At 40.7% G+C, this 14,134-nt stretch overlaps 1 long non-coding RNA gene across 2 annotated transcripts in view; it reads right to left on the bottom strand.

Annotated features, from left to right (window-relative positions):
- Positions 1 to 284: 284 nt before the first annotated feature.
- The window catches only part of LOC123576386, a 64,557-nt gene continuing 50,707 nt past the window's right edge, over positions 285 to 14,134 (bottom strand). For both annotated transcript variants that reach the window (XR_006701355.1, XR_006701356.1), the window contains one exon: positions 285 to 847. This is a non-coding gene — a long non-coding RNA (uncharacterized LOC123576386). The remainder of the gene's footprint in view (positions 848 to 14,134) is intronic.

Genomic DNA, 14,134 nt, shown 5'->3' with positions numbered 1-14,134 from the left:
GTTCTCCGTCTCTACCTGACAGGGCTCAGTCACCCCTCTTTGCTGCATATCTCACTCTTGTACCTATATTTTGCCTTCCTTCTTTCTCTGTAGTCTCGCCTTAGCTTAGACAACTTTTTATATTCCAATTTCTATATAAATAAGTCTGCATCTCCTGCCAGCTCGTTAAATAATTCTAGATCTTCTCTCATTTACCTTCTTTATCAATTTCTACATGTAGATCTTTGCAAGTACTTCTAACTCAACATCCTCCTCAAAAATCTTCTACTGTCACACCCATTAGGTACTTAGTGCACAAATGTTTAATTGAATTGAACTGTCATTGTTCATGGCAAGAAGAAAAACAGAGTGTAGGTTTTGAATTGGGGCTTGGGGAGAAATTAAAAAGGAAAAGATCGTCCACATATCGAGATCACCACGAAGTACAAAACCAGGTTTAAACATTCTATTCCTTGGGGGTGAGACTAGCCTGTCTCCTAGAAAGATCTTAGTAGGAAATAAAGTTGAGGAGTAAGGGGCGAGACAAAACTGTGGCCGAATTTGAAAGCAGAGACATTGGAACTTGAGAATTTCATTCTGGGTACCTGTTGACCTCTCCTTGATAGATTCCGTATGTTTCACCAGAAGAGAATTCACCCTTAGCTTCGAGGGTGAGGATGTGGCCTGAATATCTCCAATCAGAATGAATCTCAGGAATCTCGTTCGGAAACATTCCCTTGTGGTGAGTAGAACCGCCGTGATGTAACTGTGCGGGGAGCTGGCCGGGAAACAAAGCTCAGACGAGCTAGAATGATCTTCATGTCGCAGCTAGAGGAAATTTCTGAAATTTGTAAAGGTCTCCTAAAAACTGAAAGAAAAGTTTTGGAAAATACGAATGTAAAAAATCCCTTACATTAGTGATTAGTAATGTAAATCACTTTGTGTTGGAGAAACACAAGAATATAGATGCATTATGTCATATTTGGAGGAAATACAAAAGTACTACTAGGTATGACGATGTGTTCAGAAAATTGATATATTGACTCATCAACGAATTCAATTGTTTTCTGAAACTGTTATAACTATTAGTACTAATGGAACTAAAAGGAATAAAGTTTAACTGCATTTCTATTTTCGTGCGTTTGGCACTGAACTTTTTAAAGACCCTCTTTTGTCGGGGGTGGGGAGTTTGAGGTTCATAACAAAATTGAGAGGAAGGTGCAGGAATTTCCTGTGGACACCCTGCTCCCACTCATGCATGGCATTCCCCATTTTCAGCATTGCTTAGCAGAATAGTACATTTGTTACCAAGAATGAACCTACATGACTCATGAGAATCACCCAAACTCAGTAGTTTACCTTAGAGCTCATGCTTGATAGTGTATCTTCTACAGGTTTGGACAAATATATAATGACATATATTCATCATTAAAATACCACACAGAGTGATTTCACTGCCCTAAAAACTCTCAGTGTTCCACTTACTCATCCTTGCATCCCGTCCGGACCCCTAGTAATCACTGATCTTTTTACTGTCTCCATAGTCTTGTCTTTCCCAGAATATCATGTAGTTGGAATCATATGGTATATAGCTTTTTCAGATTGGGTTATTTTACTTAGAAATATGCGTTCAAGTTTCCTCCTTTTTTCCAAGGCTTAAGCTCTTTTCTTTTCTTCTTCTTCTTTTTTTTTTTTTTTTTTTTAGCACTGAATAATACGCCATCATCCAGATGGACCACAGTTTATTTATCCATCACCTACTGAGGGGTATCTTGGCTGCTTCCACGTTTTGGCAGTTATGAATAAAGTTGCCATAACATCCACGAGCAGGCATTCGTGGACATAAGTTTTTCAACTTTCTGGGTCAATATCAAGAAGTGCAATTCCTGGACCATAGGGTCAGAGCATATTTAGTTTTAGAAGAAACTCCCAGATTGTCTTCCACAATAGCCGCACCATTTTGCATTCCCCCCACGGTGTATGAGAGTTCCTGTCACTCCACATCCTCACAAACATTTGGTGATGTCATTGTTCCAGATTTGGGCCATTCTGATGGATGTGTAGTGTTGTCTCGTTGTTTTAATTTGCATTTCCCTGATGACATATGGCGTGGGGCATCTTCTCATATGCTTATTTACCAACTGTAGATCTTTGGTGAGGGTCTTTTAGGGTCTTTGGCTCATTTTTTTTAAATCACATTATTTGTTGTCTTGTTGAGTTTTAGAAATTCTTTGTGTATTTTGGTTAGTCCTTTATCAGATGTATCTTGCAAATATTTTCTCTCAGTCTGTGGTTGTTCTTTCATTTTCTTCATGTTGTCTTTTACAGAGTTTTTAATTTTAATGAAATCCAGCTTATCAATTGTTTCTTCATGGATCATGTATATTTGGTATTCTATCTAAAAATTCGTCACTACACCCAACATCATCTAGATTTTCTTGGGGCACCTGGGTGGCCCAGTAGGCTAAGCGTCCGACTTCCGCTCGGGTCGTGATCTTGTGGTTCACGAGTTCAAGCCCTGTGTCGGGCTCTGTGCTGACAGCTCAGAGCCTGGAGCCTGCTTCTGATTCTGTGTCTTCCTCTCGCTCTGCCCCTCCCCCCTCATATTCTGTCTCTCTGTCTCAAAAATAAAACATTAAAAGATTAGATTTTGTCCTATGTTATCTTCTATATCTTCTAGGAATTTTATAGTTTTATACTTTACATTTAGGTGCATCATCCATGTTGAGTTAAATCTTGTCAAGTGTGGGGGCGCCTGGGTGGCGCAGTCGGTTAAGCGTCCGACTTCAGCCAGGTCACGATCTCGCGGTCCGAGGGTTCGAGCCCCGCGTCGGGCTCTGGGCTGATGGCTCAGAGCCTGGAGCCTGTTTCCGATTCTGTGTCTCCCTCTCTCTCTGCCCCTCCCCCGTTCATGCTCTGTCTCTCTCTGTCCCAAAAATAAATAAACGTTGAAAAAAAAAAAAAAATCTTGTCAAGTGTGTAAAGTTGTGTCTTTTTTTTTTCCTTTTTTTTTTTTTTGCATGTGGATGTCTGTTTCTAGCACCACTTGTTGAAAACCTATCTTGGCTCCACTGTATTGCCTTTTCTCCTTTGTTAAAGACAGACTGACTATATTTTGAAGGTCTGTTCTTGACCCCTTCCTTATTCTATTCCATTGTTCTATTTGAGTGTTCTTTTCCCAATCTCATCCTGCTCTGATTACTGCAGCTTTATAGTAAGTCTTAAAGTCAAGTAGCATTAGTCTTTCAATTTAATAGTCTTGTCCTTTAATAGTCTGTCAGCTATACTGGGTATTTTTGCCTCTCCAAATAAACTTTAGAATCAATTTGTTGATATCCTAAAAAAAAAAAAACGTTTTGGGATTTTTGTTGAGATTAAATGGAATTTATAGATCAAAATGAGAAACAGTGACATCTTGACAATATATTGTTTTCCTACCCTTGAACATGGAATATCTTAATTTATTTAGGTCTTTAATTTTATTCATCGCAGTTTTATAGGTTTCCTTATATAGATAATGTACATACTTTGTTAGATTTATACCTAAGTATTTAATATTTCGGGGTGCTGATATAAATGATGTTGCATTTTTAATTTCAAATTCTATTTGTTCATTGTTGGTATATAGAAAAGCAGTTAACTTTTGTATATTCACCTTATGTCCTGCAACTTTTCCATAATCACTTATAGTTTTAGAAGTTTTTTGTCATTGTTGTTGTTGATGCTTTTGGATTTTCTGCGTAGACTATCATACCGTCTGCAAACAAAGATAGGTTTTTGTCTTCCTTCCAAATCTGTGTACCTTTCACTTTGTTTTCTTGCCTTATTACATCAGCAAGGACTTCCAGTACAATGTTAAAAACCACTGGTAAGATGGGGCACCTGGGTGGCTCAGTTGGTTGGGTGACCAACTTCGGCTCAGGTCATGATCTCACAGTTTGTGAGTCCAAGCCCCGCGTTGGGTTCTGTGCTGACAGCTCAGAGCCTGGAGCCTACTTTGGATTCTGTGTCTCGCCCTCTCTCTACCCCTCCCCTGCTCACGCTCTGTGTCTCTCTGTCTCTCAATAATAAATAAACGTTTAAACAATTAAAAAATAAAACAACCAATGGTAAGAGGGGACATCCTAAGCTTGTACCGAAAGTTTCAGAGGTTTATACCATGTAGTATGATGTTAGCTACGAGGCCTTGTAATTTGTCTAAAGAGAAAGAGCGAAAGCTGGTAGAGGGGCAGAGGGAGCAAGAGAAAGAGTCTCAAGCAGGCTCCACGCTCAGTGCAGAGTGTGATCTTGTGATCTCACAACCCTGGGATCGTGACCTGAGCTGAAGTCAAGAGTCGGACGCTCAGCCTACTTAGCCGCCCCGGGCACCCAGGCTTCTTAAAAAAAGGTAGCATTTATCAAGTTGAGAAAGTTCCCTTTGAATCCTAGTTTCCTGAAAATTTTCATCGGGAATGGGTGTCGGGTTTTATCAACTGCATCTATTGATATGATCACGTAGCTTTTCTTTTTTAGTCTGTTGACGTGATGGATTGCATTAGGTTTTCGAATGTTGAACCAGACTTGCTAGGGTAAGTCCCACTTGGTCATGGTATGTAAAACGGAGTACAAGCTTCATAAACCTAATGGGAGAAATGACACCAATCTCTTATCCTGAGATATGAGATAAATATTAATTCTTGTAATAATACACGTGATGCTGTTCTATGAAAATCACATAGATTTCTCTTTTTCTCTTTTTTGGATTTAAAACTTTAATTTTTTTTTTTCAACGTTTATTTATTTTTTTGGGACAGAGAGAGACAGAGCATGAACGGGGGAGGGGCAGAGAGAGAGGGAGACACAGAATCGGAAACAGGCTCCAGGCTCTGAGCCATCAGCCCAGAGCCCGACGCGGGGCTCGAACTCATGGACCGCGAGATCGTGACCTGGCTGAAGTCGGACGCTTAACCGACTGCGCCACCCAGGCGCCCCGGATTTAAAACTTTATAATAAGCTGATGTTTACACGCACACAGATATACTTTTTTCTCCCTCTAGAGGATGGGTTGTTAAGCATTCACCAGCACACCACTAGCTACAACTTTCTCATGTACTTCTTACTTGATTCAGTGAAGGCTTATTTAGAAAGAACATAATTTTCAACAAAGTTCAGATGTTAAGTCAGAATGAGAAGTTAAGCATACAAGCTTAGAGGGCTTTGGGTCACTCTCCTGAATGAAAATGCTCAGCTAGCTTCTCTGTTTTTTTAGAGCCTCAACTATTCTCCTTGACTTTTAAGAGCAGTAAGAAATTGCTATCATGGAGCGCTGTATGAGATCAATCTTTGTACTGAGCAGCAGCTAGGAGAAATTGCCTTTGGTGGTAAAGGCTAGGCTATGGCGGGCTAAATATTTCATGAAGAGTTTTTGTTAATCTTAGCAATTGGTAATGTATTTTCCAACTTGGAAAAAGTCCAACAGATACAAACTTTCTTTTACTTTTCTGCTTTATTTTGTTTTTTGTTTCCTCATACTTTATACCATCTGTTTCCTCCGGGGTAATTCTGCCACCTGCAGGAAATGAGTAGATGACAAGTTCCCACTATGAATTCAAGCTATTAAATATTGTATGAAAAAAAGTCATGTATTTATTTTTTTTAAAGAGACACAAGTTCTTAGTAGTGCCCTGAGGTCAATGTGATTTTCATAGAACAGTATCACGTGTATTATTATAAGAATTAACATTTATCTCATATCTCAGGATAAGAGATTGGTGTCATTTCTCCCATTAGGTTTATGAAGCTTGTACTCCATTTCTCCCCCAGCAAACTAATACAATGCTGTGCACATTTTAGTGCTTATATGTGCTACAAAAGGAAAGCTCTTGATTGTACTTCTTTTCCATTTCTAAACATCTCTATTTTTTTTATTTTAGAGGGTGGGGGAGAAGGGTAGAGAGAGAGAAATACAGATAGGAAGAAAGAGAGAGAGAGAGAGAGAGAGAGAGAGAGAGAGAATCTCCAGCAGGCTCTATGCTCAGAATAGAGCCTGACATGGGGCTCAATGTGGGGCTAGATCCCACAACCCTGGGATCATGACCTGAGCTGAAATCAAGAGTTGGACATTCAATTGACTGAGCCCCCAGGTGCCGCCTAAACATCTCTACTTTCTAGAGAAAGGCTTTGAATTATTTAATTAAATAAGTGTCCTGCATCTGTTCTTGTAGAAAAATATAGTGTGAAAATCTCCCCCTTTTAATCATTCATTCTTCCATTCTGTTTCAGTTTGGATGAATCGATCCAGTCTATGTATATCAATTTTGTTCCAAATGCTCCTGTGGCAGTACTTAGAAAATGTGGTGCAGGGGCGCCTGGGTGGCGCAGTCAGCTAAGCGTCTGACTCTTGGTCTCAGCTCACTTCATGATCTCATAGTTTGTGAGTTTGAGCCCCACGTCGGGCTCTATGCTGACGGTGTGGAGCCTGCTTGGGATTCTGTCTCTCCTTCTCTCTGCCCCTCCCCAGCTTGTACTCTCTCTCTCTTTCTCTCTCAAATAAACTTAAAGTTTTTTTAAAAAGTGAAATGAAATAGAATCCATTTTCACTTTGGTGCCTGCTCTGGCAGCAAAAGGTCATTGGAAGAGGATTTCACGGAGCCCATGGATGCAGGGCCTTAGTTGGGCACTGGTCTCTGCTCTCCTTTCCAGGGCGGAGATGGAAAACAGCTGGTCCCCAGCTTCCCTGCTCTGCTTACTAGCTTGACAGAGCAGGACGTCAGACACCATTTGTTGGTTTTCATGGTAGAGGCAAGGTGATTAAAACAAGATAAACATGCCAGAAGAAGAAAGAAGGAAAATACCTCAGAATAATTTGGGTGTGAACAAAAAATCCCCTTTGAACTTCCTAAAGAAAGACCCAGGGGACTGTGTATAATGGGGATGAGTATATGTGGTTAATATTAGGAAGAAGGTCATGTTACAAGGGAGGAAATATAAGGAGAACACGCGTCTCTGAGGAATTATAAAAGAATATGGAGAATTTCATCTTTACGCAAAATTACAGCACGTTGTTTTTCACATTCATTGTGTTCCAGAGAATTTTTGTTTTTTTTGCCATGGCTTGTATGCCTTGTTTATTTTCTTAGCAAACTTCTGCTTACTTAGAAAATTCTCTTCCTCTTGCCACTGATTTTCCCTGTTAAATTTAAAGATGTCATTCTTTATCCAAAGTGAATAGATCACAAGCCTATTTAATAATAGATGTCTCAAGAATATTTCTTTTAGCTTTTCATTTTTAATGAGTTTTACACTGAAATAAATGTTCAAAGATAACACAGAGTTCCTGGATACCATTTCCCCAGCTTTGCCTTTGTTAATATCTTTAAAAATTCTTTTTAAATGTTTATTTATTTATTTAAAAAAAATTTTTTTAACCTTTATTTATTTTTGAGACAGAGAGAGACAGAGCATGAACGGGGGAGGGTCAGAGAGAGGGAGACACAGAATCTGAAACAGGCTCCAGGCTCTGAGCCGTCAGCACAGGGCCAATGCGGGGCTCTAACTCATGGACCGCGAGATCACGACCTGAGCTGAAGTCAGGCGCTTAACTGACTGAGCCACCCAGGCGCCCCATAATGTTTATTTATTTTTGAGAGAGAGAGAGAGAGAGAGAGAGAGAGAGCGAGAGCGCAAGCAGGGGAGGAGCAGAGAGACAGGGAGGGAGACACAGATTCCGAAGCAGGCTCCAGGCTCTGAGCTGTAAGGACAGAGCCCGACACAGGGCTCGGACTCACGAATCGTGAGATCATGACCTGAGCCGAAGTCGGATGCCCAACCGACTGAGCCACCCAGGTGGCCCTGCTTTTGTTAATATCTTATGACCCATAGTACATTTGCCAGACTAAGAGACTGACACTGATATATTATTTTTAACTACACTTCAGACATTATTGGGGTTTCATCAGCCTCTCCACCAACAACCTCTTTCTGCTGCAGGATCTAATGTAGGCTACTGTATTCCATTTAGTCCCTTCTAGTCTGTGACAATTTCTCAGTCGTTTTGTGGTTTTCTTGTGGAGTACTGACCGGGTGTCCTGAAGAATGCCCTCGTTCCTGTTTTATCCGAAGCTGAACCTAATCTCATGGTTAGGCTGGGGCTAAAGAATCTATAGAAGAACATCGCAGGCGGTATGCCTTCTCACATCATGTCAGGGGTAGATGATCTTCATACGACATCAGTGGGGATGTTTGACTTCGTCATTTGGTCACGCCAGCGTTTGCCAGATTTCCCCGCTATTTTTTTCCTCCTTTCCATGCTCTGTTTTTGGAAAGGGAGTCACTGAGTCTAGCCTATCCTCAAGTGAGATGGGAGGGGAGGAAGCTCTACCTCTCGGAGGGGTAAAGAGTCTCACTTGTTCTATGACTGTATTCGAAGTCAATAAAATAGACACCATCAGACCAGTTTCATCGACAGGTTGGGCAGTTCAACGAGTTCTTTGTTCACATTCGCACATTTCGAAAGTATAAAGATTTGCATCAACTTTCCTAAAACTGTTGAAATGCAGTTTCTCGGCTCTGTCTAAAATCAGTTCCCTGGGGGGATGGTGAAGGATTCCAGGGCAGTTTCACGTGGTAAGCCCACGGTGTCGTCTAAAGAAGTGAGTCATGTGTCAGATGATGCCAGTTGGAAGGCATGTTCCCAACTATTCAAGTTTTCCCACATTGTTCCCTCCAGATTTTAAGCTCAGATATGACCAGTTTCACTCTCTAATAGTACAGGCCTCCCTAAATTTCCGTATGAGCTAATTCCAGCGTGTGGTGCGAGAAGCCGCCTTGGGCATAGGGTTCACCTCCACGCTGGAGTGTCAGCAGACATCTGTGCCTTCAGTCTGTCTGTGCCAAATTTGCTACAAGTAAAAAAGAACGGTGTTTTTTTAAAAGGCATTTTGACTGTTGTTTCTGATTGCTTCAAAATATGGGTGATCTGAAATGGTAATTGAAGTTTGTAGTCACAGATTCAGTCATGTATAAACCAGTGAGACTGGGTCACTATCTACTATTTATCGAGCACTGTGGCAAGAGCTCAGAATTTTTTTCGACCATGAGGATCCTTCTGATTTTCCTCTCATTCCTTCCAGATAATTATGACCGATGAACACTGTGACGCATCAGATATACCTAACCCATCAGGTGTCCCCTTCTCCTTTCCCTGTTATCAAGCCAGACAAATGTTATGTGTCTTTGTAACACCATGTGATATGCATTTTTGAGTCCGCCTCATTCCTAACTTTATTGAATATGCCAGCACTCTTGTTTTTCTTCTTTTTTACACACTTCTGATTTCTATTAATTTTAAGGATTTTACGTATCACTATAAATCCTTTGGAAAGAAGAGGGAGCAAAAATACACACGTGACATTAAAGTGTTGGGGGTACTCAAGAGAGGACCAGGTATTCACACGGAGCTTGTGGGGTACTTAGAGATCTGTTATTCGTAACCCGACGCGCTCGGGCCCATAAGCTCACAGCTTCTTGGTCCCTTTTTGCTGGAAGCCTGATACTACACAGAGTAGAGGTCAACCGCTGACTTAGACCAGAAGTCCCAAGCTGGGAGGGCTTTTATTTTCTTTTCTTTAAGTGAATGTCTTCCATACAGCACTGTCCTACCTGTCCGCGCAGAGCTAGAACACAAACAAGCAAAATGCCTGTCTCAAGGTTACCTGGTAGAGAGGGACTCGGCATAATCTGATTCACCGTTTGGCTATGAAGCTCACTGTGTTCGGCTCTCCACCCTGGAACGAGGACAGACTCTTACCCCAGGGCCAGGATGAATTTCGTTCTCTTGAAGGGTCCAGCTTAATCACGTTCCCTTGGTCGGTCAGAGAAGCTGCAGACGGTGCCCGTGGAACGATTCCTCCTCTGTCTCTGGGGATACAGTTTTCTGAGCTGCAGATCCACCAAGGGCATGAAAAGGGGAAGAAAGCCAAAAAAGAAATCGTCTCTGCTAATTCAATTGTGGGTTTCCTTGGATCAAAGACAGACTACTATAGCATACCAAGTTCAAGATTTTACTCCTAGGATGCTGGAGGCCCTCTCCTCATGATTTACATTAAGGCCTGTGTATGGTACACATGTGGCCTCTAGAAGTGTATTTAAAAGATTCTTTTTTATCACTGGCAAACTGAGGAATAACATACAAGGAGGTCCCAATCTGATGATGTTGTTCAAAAACTAGAAGGTTGGAGGAAGTGAGGACTTGAGTAGACAAAAGAAGAAAGATTCATACATTAAACACCAATGAGGACTGAATCCCAAAGGAGCAAATAAAAATTTCTAGCAAATGCAGCCATCCCATTTGGATATATAGCCAAATAATTAAACTGCAGGAAACTTGATTCCCAGGGCTTCCAGACACAGGGAGAAAATAATAACACACACGCACACGCGTGCACACACATGTGCACACATACATTGGTAGGCTTGGGGATCATTTTTTTTACATAACTATTTTCAACCTCTGTGTTAGAAAACATACTTCACTGGGGAAAAATAAGGGAAAAATAATGGGCATCATTTTCTCAATTTTACTGTTGGACACAAGGAATAATTAACAAGGTTTTGCATACAAACATACCGTTCAAGAAACAATTTTCTGTGTATGGTATAACTTTATTTCCATTTCGAGCCGATGTTCCGCCAGTGGAAGAACCTTAATCGTAATCAGTTTTAAATAATCTCATTATAGAGTGTCCTCAGTCCATGGAAGCCCCCCCCCCCCATGTCCTCCTCCCCCTCTTTCCTCCTCACTCTTTCTCTTAGGGTTGGTTCCTAGCTCTTTATTCTTTTCTCCTCGTGGTTAGAAAGAGACAAGAAAGGCGAAAAATTCGTCCGTTAAATTTTCTCCTTTAGCAACTGGTGTGCTTTGAATGAGAATGAACACAAACAAGGTGATTTTCTGGTGTTTTCTATGTAAACTATTGTCTTTGTATCGTTCTGCAGTTTACCAAGATCATTGTGTTGTACGTGAGTTACTGGAGTTAAGGACTTGGTTTCTCTCTCTCTCTCTCTCTCTCTTTATTTTTGAGAGAGATTGAGAGAGAGAGACAGAGAATGAATGGGGGAGGGGCAGAGAGAGAGGGGGACACAGATTCTGAAGCGGGCTCCAGGCTCTGAGCTGTCAGCACAGAGCCTGAAGCAGGGCTTGAACCTAGGAACCGTGAGATCACGACGGTCACTGAGCAGAAGTTGGATGCTTAACTGACTGAACCACCCAGGCGCCCCAAGCACTTGGCTTCTTTTGCCTTTTAGAATCTGCAGACAATGTACCACCTTTATAATCACTATTGGAAAATAATTGAGTCTCAAGTTCCCTTTCAGCCAAGTAAGTAGAAATCAGTTAAAAACTTTAAATAGCAGGATCAGGGCTGTGGATATCTATTGTTTTGACTTGCTAGAATCCTCTTATGTTGGAAATTGCCCTTCCCCCAATCCACACGTATTACTGTCTTTCTTCCACGAGTTGGTGGCTGACCAGATCTGAGCCAACGCCAGTCCTTTCTCTGGTGACAACTGAGTGGACCAGGGGTAAGCCACTGATGCAAGGTGAGCTTCTCAGTGTCCCTGGGATTTTGAATACAGGACTAAGAATACAGATATGCTGGAGAGGAAGGTATAAATTTGGGCATTGGTAGTGTTTTCTTCTGTTGTGCAGACAGATGGCAGAAAATACTGCTCAGCAGTAAGGAAATAAAGCAAAAAGCTGAAACAGAACAAATACCCTAACGGTACGTAAGCCCTCGGGTTCAGTTGTCCCTGAGGCTCAGTTTAAAATCTGCCTTTCACGTTCCTGAGGAACACTCTGATCCCTTCCCCTTCTGGCTTATGTTTGAGTTTATGTTGTTTGCAGCCAAGCAAGTTGTAACCACTACTGTCCAGTGCCTGTTATGGCAGGCTGATTCAGACGGGCTCTGTTTCCGTACTGCAGGGAGAGTGGATGAGTCGGTATTCCTCACTGGCCACATGACTATGTCTCTGTCCATGTGGATTTGTTTAGGAGTCGAGGCACAAGGAAACCACGTGTTTACAACTTCAGAACTCCAAATGGAAAAACTCATTCTCTGAGCCTTTCTAATAATCAGATATTACAAATGATATAGGCTCATACTCACTGACTTTAATTTTAGAGTTTGACTAATAAATAGTTTAAGCCATAATGAGATTTTGGGGGGCTCAGTTTAGTTAGGAAAAGTCCACGGAAGGCTTGAGGCTTGAGGATGAAATGTGTGCACTTTCTTTTTTATATAAAGGTTTTCTAGAATATATAGTTTAGGCCCTAAGAAGAAGACAGTGTTTGTCTACAGGTATCGCTTGTTCTGTTTAATTAATTCTCATTTTCTGGAAACAAACAACAACAACAACAAAAACTCCAGCTTGGGGGGAAAAAAAAACAAGAAGGAAAACCATAAGTCTATGTAAACTGTTGGATGCTGTAACTTAATCAAGGTAGTTAAGAGTCGTTCAAATCCCAACTTGGTTGTGTCACTTGGGTCATTTGCTTAATCTTTCACTGACTCAGTTTTATTCTCTATAATATCAGGACAACAACTGCTACCTCATTGGATGGTTGTGAGTCATAAAGGAGGTAATATATCTACATCACGTAGACTACACTTAATGTACGCATAGTAAAGGCTCAATTAATGTTAGCTATTCCTTTCTCAGAAATTCTTGAAGATGTTGCAGTTCTCATATAGAGCATTGGTTGTTTTTGAAATTGGAGTATAATTAGCCCCTAAACAAATGGATCTTTCACAATACTCCACTTCTGTTTCTCTCAAGGTATTTCAAAACAAAAATAAAATTTTAATTGAAGGGGCAAAAGGTATTCTACGCAACTTTTAGGAAGAGAAGGGGCTGCCACAGAGTCTAACGGCGAGAATGTAGACGTCCTAGCATATTTGAGGATTTATCCATATGGTAATAGACTTATATTGTTTTTCCCTATCCTTTCTTTTCCTTCCTTTTGGTAACAGACCCCCTATTTCATCTGAGTAGCGTTCCGCACTACTCAATTGGGAGTGAAAGTGAGTCCTTGTCTACCAAGCTACATGATGGGCATATGACCCAGGCCTCGCTAATCAGAATGTCTGGTCCAAAACTATCAAGAGAGTCACTGTCTGTGGTAGCGGGTTACTACTTGGTTGCTGGCCCTCCTCTAGCCATGTGAAGAGAGCCATTGGATAAAGAGATGGTTTACAACCCTGAATCCCAGCCATACTTGAGGAAATGTCTCCTTGGACTTTTAACGACATGGCACTCAAAGATTCTCAAATGTTTTTTTTTTTCTTATTTTTTTTTTCCTTATGCTATTTTGAGTATGGTTTTTATCACTTCCAGCTGAAAGGGTTCCAGCGATTACACCTATTTCTGTATTGCCTTTTAGAGGCTGAAGGGATCTGTTCTCTGCTTCCCTGAGAATGGGATCCATTTTGACCCACTTCCCCCCACTCAATAGAAAAAAGCTAAGAAAAGCATGTAGGTATGTTCTTACCTAGTCCAATTATTCAACTTAGAGACTGAAGAATTAGGTTAACCAGAAAAGAGTAGAGAATGTCAAGAAATAGATGTTAATTTCAAAAATCTTTAATAAATCGGTGTCAATTTTAAATTCACTATTGTCAAAAAATGGGACCATCCTTGAAAGATACACTTAAGAATATGATTTCCAAATTCATATAGCAAGAGATCATGTAGACATTTTCTGCCTTGAGCTCAGATCATAAAGCATTCTCAGGATTAGCTTTTAGGTCAAGCAGGAACACATTCTGATATGTCATTGAAAAGTGCATTGGAATTTAGCTGTGGCCTTAAAAAATTCTTGAGGATTAGACACAGGAATATGCAGAATAAACAATTTTTAACTGAGCAAGAGTAATGAGAAATAAAGAATATACTTGTCCACTCTTCACCCCACCCCCAACCCCATCCCCATCAGAGACTGAAGAATTAGGTTAACCAGAAAAGAGTAGAGAATGTCAAGAAATAGATGTTAATTTCAAAAATCTTTAATAAATCGGTGTCAATTTTAAATTCACTATTGTCAAAAAATGGGACCATCCTTGAAAGATACACTTAAGAATATGATTTCCAAATTCATATAGCAAGAGATCATGTAGACATTTTC

Source organism: Leopardus geoffroyi, chromosome D2 (genome assembly GCF_018350155.1).
Source record: "Leopardus geoffroyi isolate Oge1 chromosome D2, O.geoffroyi_Oge1_pat1.0, whole genome shotgun sequence".
Classification (NCBI taxonomy): Eukaryota; Metazoa; Chordata; class Mammalia; order Carnivora; family Felidae; genus Leopardus; species Leopardus geoffroyi.
Note: the sequence above shows the minus strand (reverse complement) of the source record. Positions and strands in the feature narration are given on the sequence as shown.